This window comes from Sorex fumeus, unplaced genomic scaffold (assembly GCF_029834395.1).
Source record: "Sorex fumeus unplaced genomic scaffold, SorFum_2.1 ptg000146l, whole genome shotgun sequence".
Classification (NCBI taxonomy): domain Eukaryota; kingdom Metazoa; phylum Chordata; class Mammalia; order Eulipotyphla; family Soricidae; genus Sorex; species Sorex fumeus.
Genome location: NW_026606203.1, coordinates 3,146,954 through 3,157,268, shown reverse-complemented (window position 1 = coordinate 3,157,268; position 10,315 = coordinate 3,146,954). Strand labels below are relative to the sequence as shown.

At 36.7% G+C, this 10,315-nt stretch overlaps 1 pseudogene; it reads left to right on the top strand.

Moving 5' to 3' along the window:
* Window positions 1–2,111: 2,111 nt before the first annotated feature.
* On the top strand, window positions 2,112–2,208 carry LOC130016141 (uncharacterized; annotated as a pseudogene).
* Window positions 2,209–10,315: the final 8,107 nt, after the last annotated feature.

Here is a 10,315-nt window from a genome sequence, read left to right as displayed (position 1 = left end):
ATAGTAAAATTGCAGGCTATAAACTCAATACCCAAAAGTCTATGGCTTTTTTATATGCAAGTAATGAGAGAGAAGAAAATGACATGAAAAAGCAATCCCATTCACAATCGTGCCGCAGAAAATCAAGAACCTTGGAATCAGCTTAACTAAAGAGGTAAAGGACCTATACATCAGGAAATTAAAAAAGACAGGAGGAAATGGAAACATATATACTGCATATGGAATGGGAGATTTAACATTGTCAAAATGGCAATTCTCCACGAAGCATTGTAAAAATTCAACTTGATCCTTATAAAGATACCCATGACATTCTTCAAAGAAATTGATCAAGCACTCCTGAAATTCACATGGAACAACAAACGCACACGAATAGCTAAAGCAATTCTTGGGGAAAAGACAATGGAGGCATCACCTTCCCCAACCTCAAATTCTACTACAAACGATAATAATGAGAACAGCATGGTACTGGAACAAAGGCAGAGCTGCAGACCAATGGAAAAGGATTGAATATACTGACACACACCCTCAAATATATAATCATCTAATCTTTGATAAGGGAGCAAGAAATGTGAAGTGGATCAAGAGAGTCCTTCTGAACAAACGGTGCAGAAAAAACTTGACAGATACATGCAAAAAAAAAAATGGCTCAGACCTCTACCTAACACCATGCACAAAAGTCAGATAAAAATGTTTCAAAGGCCTCAACATCAGACCAGAATCCCTCAGGCTCATTGATGACAAGGTCGGCAAATCCCTCCACAACATTGAAGCTAAAGGTATCTTCAAATATAACACGCCACTTGCCAAGCAACTGGAAACAGAGATAAACAAAGGGAACTATCTTAAATTAAGCAGCTTCTATACCTCAAAAGAAACAGTGACCAGAAACAAAGACTCCGCCATGCGGGCAAAATACTCACAGAAGCCTACCAGGTTCTCTGAGAGTGAGAACTGGACTATCAGAGTTGCTGTCTTCTAAATAAGATCCAGTCTCTGGATGTTGGCCATTGATGGCATTACATGGATCCAGGAGCAGTTCGTGGTTGTAGCACTTAATTATTAGAAGATGGGGGATTTGGAAGGAGGGGGCACAGTCTTGATCTGAGCAGCCATGGAGTTCTCATCCCCCGGTCCCGCACATCTGGGTTCCTCTTCCAGTTCCTTCATGCAAGAGGCTCCTTCAAGCTTGGGAAGGGTGGTCTTAAGCGTAGCTATGGCTGGTTGCAGAGGTCTTCAGCTGCCGGGGCTCTAATCAGGGCGGTGAGGGAAACTCACCCCCGGCACCTCCAAGGGGCCTCGGTGACGAAAGCCAGGTGCGAGGTCAGGACACTGTCGTTTTATACATATTTGGAATTAATTTTAGATCGAAAAGTACACATCATTCAAAATACTTATGTGCTTAGCAATAAATTACTACACACTTGTTCAATCACCTCAGAGACCCCACTCTGCTCAGAGAACTAGATTTTTAATTACAGGTCTGTTTTGCCCATGTGTCATGACTGACAATCACTATCAGTAGATATGAAACTCACTACACACAAAGATGCACACAGGTTACTTTGAGTCATCTATGTTGTTAATATGAGTTGGCCATTAAACTTCACTGAGACCTTTGTTCTGTCCTTTATAGGAGTCTCATGAGTCTCACCTTCCGTTCAAGTTGAACTTGTAATAAGGTGGAATGAAATCATCAATATGATCCTCACCTCATCCTTCAGGAGAAAAATCCTACATACATTCAAGGTGGTCAAAGTGCAGACAACACCATTCACCTTTTCCTGGAGGTGTACACAGGACTGAGGTGAGAACAGCAAAAGGCTCTATTTTAATGTCCTTAATGAAGGATTCAGGGAACAACATTAAACAAACTCATATACCATCTTCCAAAAGAATTATTTTATAAAACTGATGCCTAGGGTATGGTAAACGATAATATAGTAAAAACCATATTTTTATTTCTGGGACATTAAAATTCTAAATCTATTTATTATTCATGCTTCTTTGAAATACATTCCTTGATTAGGAATCATTGTCTGCCATAGGAGTGAGGAAGGACAACACTCAAAGTAATAAGAAGCGAAAAATATGGAAAAATTTACTCCTACTAGGTTTGGTAACACATATACTAAAATTGAAATGATACAATGATGAGCATGGTCCTTGCACAGAGATAACATGCAAACTTGTAAAGCATTCCATATTTTTGTTGCAAGAAGAATTAACAAGTATACTTTAAGCTAAGACAATCCCCACAAGTACAAAAATTATACATAAAGAGAGCACAAATCCCCAAAACAACAATCTCTCTCAATGTCAATGGATGAAATGTGCCAATTCAGAGGCACAGAATAGGAAGATGAATTAGAAAATTGAACCCAACATTCTGCTGCCTGCAAGAAACATGTCTGAACAATCAAAGCACCCATGGGCTAAAAGTAAAAGGCTGGGAAACAAGTTTTCAAGAAAATATCACCTCCGCAAAGCTGGAGTGGCCACACTAGTATCAGACCACATGGACTTCAAGCTAAAGATTATCAGAGACAGTGAATGTCATTTCTTAATGATCATGGGATATGTACATCAGAAAGAACTCACCTTCCTCAATGTATATGATCCTAATGACAGACCAGCAAAATACTTTAAAACAACTTTTAATAGACTTATAGAAAAACATTGATAGTAACACAATACTAGTAGGAGATTTCAACACTTCTTTGTCACTTCTCGATAGATCAAACAGACTGAAGCTCAGCAAGGAAATATTTTCTTTAAGGGAAGTAATGAACAACCGTTGGCTTAGGGAAGAAATCATAGAGGAAATTAAAAATTTCCATAAACAAATGAGAATGAGGACACGAGCTACCAGAACTTGTGGGACACAGCAAAAGCAGTGTTAAGAGGAAAGATTATAGCTCTGCCAGAATTCATCAGGAAGAAAGAAAGGGCCTACCTGAATAAATTAGAGCTCAAGATTTTGGAAAATAACCAATAAAAGTAGTCCAAACTAGGCTGGAGGAAGGAAATAATAAAACTTGTACCAGACTTCAATGAGCTAGAATCCCAAAATACAATCCAGAAGACCAATAAGAACAAAAACTGGTTCTTTGAGAAAATAAATAAGATCATTAAACCATGAGAAGCCTCTCAAAGAAACAAAGAGAAAGAATTCTAATAAATTGAATCAGAAATGCAAAGGGGGGTATCCTAATAGAAAGTACAGAAATCCATAGGATCATCAGAGATTATTTTGAGAATCTTTGCAGCAGGAAATGAGAGAATCTTGAATAAATTGATAAATTATTGGATTCCAATTACCTCTCAAGGCTGAACTAAGAAGATTTGGAATAACTGAACCTATCACTAACAAGGAAATTGAAATGATGGTCAAAATTATACCCCCAAACAGAATCCAGGGCCCAGATGGATTCAATAGTGAACTATTTCAAACCTTTAAAGAGGAACTGCTTCCAACATTTTTAAGATTTTCCAGGAAATTGAAGAAACATAAATACTCCCAAATAGTTTCTATGAGGCAAAGATCACCCTAATACTCAAATCGACAGAGACACCACAAAAAAAGAAAATTGCAGACCTATTTCCTTTGTGAATACAGATACAAAAATTTTCAAGAAAATACCAGCAAAGAGAATCTAGAAACTCAACAAAAGATCACACACTATGACCAAGTAGGTTTAGCTTGGGGATGCAAGGATGGCTTAACATTCTCTAGTCAATCAACAGAATACACCATCTCAATAAAATAAAGATAAAAGTCATATGATCATATCAATAGATGTAGATAAAGCATTTGATGAGATCCAGCACCCATTCATGATGAAAAACTCTCAACAAAATGGGAGTTGAAAGTACTTTCCTCAATCTAGTCAAAGCAAATTACCACAAACCCACAGCAAGTAATATTCTCAACGGGGAAAAACCAAAGGCTTGGAGCAGAAATCAATGAAATAGAATTCCAGAATACAATCAGGCATAAAACAAGTTACCCACTCTCACCACTCCTATTCAACATAGTACTTGAAGTACTTGCCATATGATTTCGTTAAAAAAAAAAAGATATCAAGGGCATCCATATAAAAAAGGAAGAACTCAAGCTTTTAATATTTAGAGATAACATGATACTATACTTAGAAAATCCCAAAGAATCTCCAAAAAAGCTCCTGGGAACAATAGATTTGTTTAGTAAAGTAGCATATTACAAAATCAATATCTGGTACGCCATGGCTTTCCCATATATTAATAATGAAAGAGAAAAAAAGAGATAGAGAAAAACAATCCCATTCACAATAATACCTCAGAAAATCGAGTATATTGGAATCAACTAAAAAGGTTAAGGAACTATACCAAAAAAAAAACCCTACAAAACACTACTTCCCGAAATAATAGAGTATATGAGGAAATGGAATCACATCCCATGCTCATGGATTGAGAGGTTTAACACTGTCAAAATGGCAATACACCCCAAAGTTATATAAAGATTTAATGCACTTTCTAAAAGGATACCCATAACATTTTTCAAATAAATAGATTAAACACTCTTGAAACTCATACACAACCATAAACTCCCATGAAGAGCTAAAGCAATCTTTGGTAAAAAGAAGATGGGAACACGTTCCCCAAATTCAATTCCTACTACAAAGTTGTAGTCATCCAAATACCATGATATTCAGATAAAGACAGGCCTCAGATCAATGGAATATAGTCAAATATCTTGACGCTGGCCCTCAGATTATTATTACCTAATCTTTCATAAATGCTCAAGAAATATGAAGTTGAGTTAGGAAGTCTCTTCAGCAACTGGTGCTGGGAAAACTGGACAGCAACATGCAAAAAAAATGAACTCAGACCTCTTTATAGTGCCAGGCACAAAGTCAGATCAAATGTCTTAAAGACCTCACTATCATACCTGAATTCTTAAGATATATGGAGAAAAATGTGGGAAGATCCCTTCATGACATTAAAGCTAAGGGAAACAAAAAAGCAAGCAAGCAAGAAAGAAAGAAAGAAAAAAGTTAAAAATTAGAAAATAATGCTGTTTGCAATGCTAAGGATCAATCCCAGATCATCATTTTCTTGCGTTTTTGGGTCACACGTGGCGATGCACAGTGGTTACTCCTGGCTCTGCACTCAGGAATTACTCCTCATGGTGCTTGGGGGTAACATACAGGATGCTGGGAATCTAACCTGGGTATGCCGTGTGCAAGGCAAATGCCCTACCTGCTGAACTATCGCTCCAGATCCCCCCCTCCCCATAATTCATCATCTTGAGGGCCTCAGATTTTTACCTTCGATTTAGAAACTTCATCTTTAATTGACACAGTAAATCGAAACCACAGAACCATTGAATGGCATGTTATAATGGTAGCAGCCATGAGCAAACTTTGATAACCCATAAGTTGTCATGAATGAATTCTGTCTCAGAGGCTTCACTTCTGAGGATACCTGTCACTACCTCCTTTCTGTTACGTATCCCAGGATCAGAATCTACATCAGGCCATCAGTAGAAATTGTCCACCCGAAAGCTAGCCTTCCACTGGGATCAGAATCCTTGATCCATGTAACTTGTAATTTTTCATTCATGATTTGTTGACCTTGTTTCAGGTGGAGGCATCCAGAGCATAAACTCAGCTTTCCCGTTGTTTCCACAGGAAATCCAAATACCTAAGAATGTTATCATTTCTGACGCCACTGTTACAGATTTTTTGGAATCCCACGGTAAGATACTATCATTAATGTTATAATATTACTGTTCTCCATAGTTCGGATCTCCCCAAAGAACTCTCTACCCACCTCATTCCAACTGCAGACTCCAGTTTATCATGCTCCTGAAAGTACTTCTAATAGTTTCACTCAGGTTCTCCCCTAAAGTGCACAAGTAAAGTTCATACCACTCCAAGTACTTATTCCTAAACTACCAGAGTGGGCTTGGTCCTCAAGCTTTTGTTCTCATAAGAAGAAATACCGTGCTTCCTTTCTCTATGTCTCTCTTTGCTTGCTTTGTTAAATGACTGTTCTCGCTTGAACAAATATTCCATTCCACCCTACACCTGTTTCACAAGTTTCTGAGTGTTTTTCAGTAAAATCTATTTAGCTTCACTAAACTAAAAATTTTAAAACACCAGAGCATTGTTAAAACCAATATTTGTATCTTTTAAACCACAAATTTTGAAAATGAAAGGTGGTAAAGCAATAGAATACTACTCAGTTGTATGAAGTGAAATCTTCTTATTATTTGTTTATAAAATGGATTACATGAGGAAATTATGTTTAGTGACATAAACCAGGCAGAGAAAGATAGGCATCATACAAGTTCATGCATATGTGGCATATGGAGAAAACAAATTAAAAGAATAAAATGAGACAGACAAACGTCTAAAACATTATTTATATTCTATGATTTATAATTCAACTAACAATGGTTTCTCATACACATAATTCCAACATGACACTCTCTCCTCATTCTCTCAAAGAATAAACCCTCCCTCTCCCCCAAACCCCCATAATCCCTCACTCTCAATCCCCTGACTCATTTGTGTGGATCAGTTCTCCCCTTACATTGCTCTTGAACCTTTGTTTCTACCTTGCTGTGTGTCTTTACATCCCACATATGAGAAAAATCTCTCTGTATCTGTTCATTTCCTTAAGGCTAACTTTACATGCATGATATCCTCTAGTTTCATCCAATGTTGAAAATTGCATAATTTTGATCTTTTCAAAGCAATAAAAACAAACTTTAGAACTATGAGACTATTTAGTTACCAGATCGAAAAGTATAATCAAAGTGGAAAAACTGAACTATGGTGAATGACAGAGTAGACCTTTCAGTAGTGAGTGTAATATGATACATGCACGTTGATTCTGCATAATCCTAAAATTTATGAAATTCTATAATGTAATTCTATAAGGTAATTTTACATAATCAAAAAAGTATTTAAATAATTTACATTTATCTATGATTTTGACGTATCTTTTGTGTCAAACTATCAGAAATAAAAAGAATGTGAGGTAGAGATATGGTGTATCACTATACTTTTAAACAAGAGAAGCGCTAAAAATTTCTGTGTCTTGATGAACTCTCATATAAATTGACTCCAAAATCAAATTAATATACTCAAGGAAAAATAAAAGTCAACCAATTTAATCTTTTGCCTTCACTCAGGTTCCCATCTGCTGATCTCTCGCAGACAAAAAAAATATTTAATTTATTTTTTTAAAAATTTTTATTAGTGAAACACCATGATGTACAGTTGTACATTTACAAATTTTTGTGCTTGGGTTTTGATTATACAAAGATCAAATGCCCATTCCTCCGCCAGTACCCATTTTTCACCACCATGGATTCCAGTATCCCTCCCACACCTATCCCCCCCATGCTACCCTGCCTCTGTGGCAGGGCATTCCCTTTTGTTCTCTCTCTCCTTTCGGGTGTTGTGGTCTGCAAAAGAGGCATTGAGTGTCATTCATGTTCAGTACATAGTCAGAATTTTTATTTTCAAAGGATTTCTTGGTGGAGGATTGGCATTCTTTGCTAGAAACCAACTTCTTTTCTTCTGCTTTTTTTTCTAGAAAATATATATTTATATTTTCTAGAAAATATATATTTCTAGAAAATATATATTTATACTAAGACTGATTAGTCATGGCACCAAATTGACAAATGTCCCTGTTTTTACTTCAGTACTCTTTTCCTGATTATCACAAATTATTAGCAGTGGATAGAAAAAAAGTAGCCCAAAATTCGTGGGGGAAAGGGAAATGTTTATGCTTACCATAGTTTGGAAAATCCCTGTCACTAGTATAGTGACATTCATCTAAATTTGTAAACAAAATGATTAAGAAGAGGTAAACCATGACTGCCACTTCAAGGAAGAACGGGTCTTCAGCAAATATCCATGGTTTCAGAAGGATGGCTCTGGCTTGGATAGGGGGCATGAGAGCTGTGAGCTACCAGCAGTTAACAAATGCTCTGAGGCTATGTGGTAACACTGCTGAGTAATGTGGAGAGCCATGATTAGGTAGGGTCATGGGGGAGAATGGAATGATGACAAGAAAACAGAGAAACAGGACAAGATGATGGATTCCTTTGTATAAAAGTTTTCATCTCTAATGTATTAATCTGTGAATAAGAGAACCAACTTTTTATCATTTTCCTGGCAATATATTATCCTTACATAGTGCTTCAGGAAAAAAACGCTTCCCTTGTTAGTTATTATAGCCTGAATATCTGTGAGGTCTTTGAACACTTTCTATATATACAGTGCTGATGACTGAAACCAATCTCACTATTTAAGTATCTAAACTGCAATGTTCTCACCATTTAACTCACTAAACTCTGATGGCTCCAAATCTTCTTAGATCAGCTTTCATCTCTTCCATGATATCCAGGCTTCTCTTCCCAACTGTCAAATCTCCCTTTCTTTCTCCCTCTCTCTACCAACTATGGTCTCCCTGCCAAAATTTGCTAAGACAAGCTTTCTTGAAATATAGACGTAAGTTGACTTCTCTTTTTTTAAAAATTTAGGCAATTTTGATTTTCAAAATCATTTATAATGGAGATTTGTCATACAATATTTCAATTCTAATTACACCACCAGTGTCTGCATCCTTCCACCAACAGATTACCCATTTCTCCCTGCATTCCCACCGATTTCCTTGACAAACACATTTTGAAGTTTTACTATTGTACTTTGGGTTCCATACTTACAGTAGTGTTGGCATTGGTAGTTAAGACATACACCTCAACTTTTTCATGCTGGCCTTCCTGGATCAATGCCCACTGACACCATGTAGGGGAAATATATGAGAACAAATCATTAAGCTCCACATTTTTCAAATAATCTTTAAACAATTCTAATCGAAAAGAAAATAGTGAGAACTGGAGGAGACAACCTCTTGTCAGCCTGCAAAGTCTTTTCATTTTTACACATTACAACAGAAGTAATCAGTGAAGGAGGTCTGTCATCACGCAAGTTAGGTGACCCTGCTGAGGTGTGGTCAACAGGGTGTTTTGTGCTCTTCTCTCCTTCCACCAGAAGTCCCAACCCTATGATTTTTGTCTCTTCAGTCCGCATAAAATGGAAAAAGTTTTACCACACAGACATCCATGTAATGAGCCCAGCCAAGGTGATAAAAATAAATTTCAGCAAATTCATAGGTTAATCATGGTTGTAGAAACTAAATATCATATTTTTGTATTGAATCTGCAGGAGACACATATTACAAACCTTTTTATGACTCAATTTCAATCATAGGATATTTTAACACCCAACCTCCACTAGTATACAGTTCCATTGCTAATGTCCCCAGTTTCTCTCCCACCACTCCCTCTCCCAACCCCAAACCCCACCTGACAGCCTGCTGTCTCTACACTATGGCAGGCACCTCTCTCTCTCTCTCTCTCTCTCTCTCTCTCTCTCTCTCTCATCCTTTGGGCATTATGGATTGTAATACAGAGAGGGAGAGGTTCTCACGTTTATTCCTTTACCTACTTTCAGGACTCAGTTCTCACCCAGAGTAATCACTTCCAACTATCATTGTCATAACGGTCCCTTCTTTATTCCAAATGCTCGCCTTCAGCACTTGTGGCAAGCGTCCAACCATTGACCAATTCTCCTGGCCTGTGTTTCTGCTATCCTTGGGTATTAGTCTCATATTCTGTTTTTTTTATATCCAAAAAATGGGGTAGTTCAATCAGTATACCCCTTTCCTTCTGACTGATTTCATTGAGCATGATAATCTTCCCTGTACATCCATTTATAAGCAATCTTCATGATATCAGTTTCCTGCCAACTGCGTAGTATTCAATTGTGTAGGTATACCATAGTTTCTTCTGGCTATTGTAAATGGTACTGCAGATGGTATTTCTGTTGTAAATATCATATTTAATGTAAATTACATAGGAAAATACTTCCCAGATTCCAAACATACATAATCCACTCAAAAACACAACTTTATTTACTTTTTTAAAAATATAATTTATTATGATGCTTTTTACAAAACGAAAGCGATTAACAAAAATTCAGGGAAAACATATTCTATAAAAGCGAAAAAATATAACCTTAAGAAAGGACAACAGGTACGTGTTCTTGCTCCTCAAAAATCCATGTGTTTCTTGATATATTGTCAATATCTTTCTATAGCCTTAAAATTCTTGAACTTCATTTCTAAACACTATGTAAAGTTATATTAATTTAATAGGTATAATCAGCTTTATATTTATTTGATTCTTCCATATTTTGCATATACAACGTTTGAATTATCCATAGCACTGTAGCACTGTCCTCTCATTGTTCAC